This window comes from Perognathus longimembris, chromosome 3 (assembly GCF_023159225.1).
Source record: "Perognathus longimembris pacificus isolate PPM17 chromosome 3, ASM2315922v1, whole genome shotgun sequence".
NCBI lineage: Eukaryota > Metazoa > Chordata > Mammalia > Rodentia > Heteromyidae > Perognathus > Perognathus longimembris.
This window is the reverse complement of record NC_063163.1, coordinates 37,159,809-37,162,591: the sequence shown is the minus strand read 5'-3', so window position 1 is coordinate 37,162,591 and position 2,783 is coordinate 37,159,809.

The following is a 2,783-nucleotide window of genomic DNA, read 5'->3' as shown; positions in this document are numbered from 1 at the left end:
ACTATACAACTCATGGGTAGAGTTGGGAGGGAGGGACTGGGAGAGAATGAGGAAACAAGACACTGTTAAAAAGGAAATATATTCATTACCTGACTCATGCAATTGCAATCCTTTTGTATGTCACCTTTATAATAACAATAAAGTAAATTAATAAAACAGTAAAAAATATGCATGTGACTCATATTTGTGGCTTATATTTCTACTGGATGGTAATACTCTGCTCAACAATAAGCTAGGGATCAAGGAAATAGATATCAGTCCAGGAATTTTAATCAGAAGGGAATTGAACATAGGGAATTGGGCAATTAGGAATTTACTAAGTTACTGAAAAGACTTGAAGGAATGAAAATCATCAGGGCAGGGAGTAGGGAGGGAGGAGCTCTCCTTAGCTTTCAGGGTCACAGTTAGTTTTCAGAGAATTGGAAAATCACTGCTTAGTGCAAAGAGCAAGGAAATGCTGCCTTACAAACCCCAAGCTGAGGGATGACAAGAGAGTTGAACTGGTCTTTGCTAATACTTGTGATGCCCATGTGTCTGGCTTGCTACTGATTACTGCTTTCCTTCTGACTTTCAAATCTCATGCAAACACCTCTGATTGATAGAATGCAAATCACCTCCTAGCTACTCTATGGGCATTGTTTCCCATCTTCTAGCCTCTGAAGTGAAGGAGTAAGCGAGCTAATTGAAAATATATCAACAACAACAACAACAACAAAGACTAAAAGAGTCAGTATTGGACTGGGAATATGGCCTACTGGCAAGAGTGCTTGCCTCCTATACATGAAGCTCTGGGTTCGATTCCCTAGTACCATATATATAGAAAATGGCCAGAAGTAGCGCTGTGGCTCAAGTGGCAGAGTGCTAGCCTTGAGCAAAGAAAGAAGCCAGGGACAGTGCTCAGGCCCTGAGTCCAAGGCCCAGGACTGCCAAAAAAAAAAAAAAAAAAAAAAAAAAGAGTAAAAGAGTCAGTATTTAGCACAATGCTCAAAAAATAGTCATCTTTATCTTGGGGCACATTTAGTGAGCATTGCAAAACTGTGCATGTGTGTTTGTGTGTGTATATGTTGTGTGTGTGCTTATGTGTGTGTATGTTTATGGTAGTCTCAGTACTTTGCTATTGTAGATAATGTTACAATGGATAATTTCATGTATGACTATTTTAAAATATATTTTCTAGAGATAAATATTCAGGAGTGTGGCTATTGAAAGTGACTCTTGTTTGGTTTTGACATGTTGTTCTTTAAATGCATACTCAAACATAAAAATATATATGAGAATTATACACAGAGCATGAGTTTTTAGTAACATTACCAAACTGTACATAATCATCATTTGTTTATTTTTGTTCCTGTTTAGTATGTATAAGGTGAGCCCCATTTCCTTTGGGCTGCATACTGATTGAGCAAGTTCTAAGAAGGCTTAGAGATGGGATGGCTGACTCAGTAGCACAAGTCATGACTTCTTTTATCATTGAATGCTTTTAGCTGAAAGAACTTTGCCTAACTTTAAACATCACCTACTATTGCATGCACTCTCCTAAGATTAACTAAGAGGAACGGCAAACTTTGAGTTACTGGATTCTTTTCTTCTGCCAGTGAGAGTTAAGGGTAATTACATAGACATTTGACGTTGGCTGCAGAGAATGAAATATTTAATGGCAATAGCTAAATGAACCTTTTTATTTTCTTTCTTGAATCTTGCTGTGTTTCTTGACAGGGACCCACATGGTGATGGCTTACATATTTATAAGTTATATTCAAAGAACACATCATATTTTATTTCCCTGCAGGGGGAAGGTGATCAAGAGTATTGGGAGATAATGCAGATTGAGAAAGGGTTCAGGCATTCACTGGGACAAGTACCAGTATACCTTATAGGGTTCGAAGGGATTAAGTGATTGAATACCCCAAAAGTGCTTATCAGTGTACTTGGTATAGAGAAAGTACTTGGCAAATAGTGGCTGTTGTTGGCACAAGTAAGGTTATGTGTTTCTCCACCTGAGCCCCACTTCTGTCAGCCACTTATAACCTAAATGGCACTTTATATTTTTATGATCAGCAGCCATGTGAAGAGACTGTTAACACTTAGCTGGGAAATATAATTATCTGTAAAAGATGTGTGGCTATTTTGGGGTTTATGAGGAGGAAGATATGTGCAAGGTACCTAGAGTTACAATTGGTTGAGCAAAAAAAATATAGCTGAGCTGGCAAGAATCTTTGACATCATTCAGTGATAACTGTTTTATAAATGGAGGTCCAAGAGAGTGAAGTGAAGGATAAAAGATTTTCTAGCAAGTTCATGACAGGCCTTAGGGTAGAAACATTGGTTCTTCAGGCTCTACTCTCTTCTGCATGGTCACCACATCCAATGACTAGCCACTATTGTGTCGTGTTCTGTCTTTAGTGGTGAGAACACATTGTTCAATGTTGCTCCACCAAAGAGAAAACATGCTGTTCTACCAGAGAACCAGTCTCCTTGGAGTAGTGATTATCAATGTTTTTGAGTGTGTGTGTGTGTGTGTGTGTGTGTGTGTGTGTGTGTATGTGTGCGTGCGCTGGTGCTGGGGCTTAAACTCAAGGGTTGGGCATAGTCTGTTAGCTTTTTCTCTCAAGATTGGTTCTCTACCATGTGAGCCACTGCTCCATTTTCAACTTCTTGGTAGTTAATTGGAGGTAAAAGTCTCATGGATTTTCCTGCCCTACCTGGCTTCCAGCTGCAACTCTCAGATCTCAACCTCTGGAGTAGTTAGGATTATAAGTATGAGCTACCAGTGTTGGGCTAGA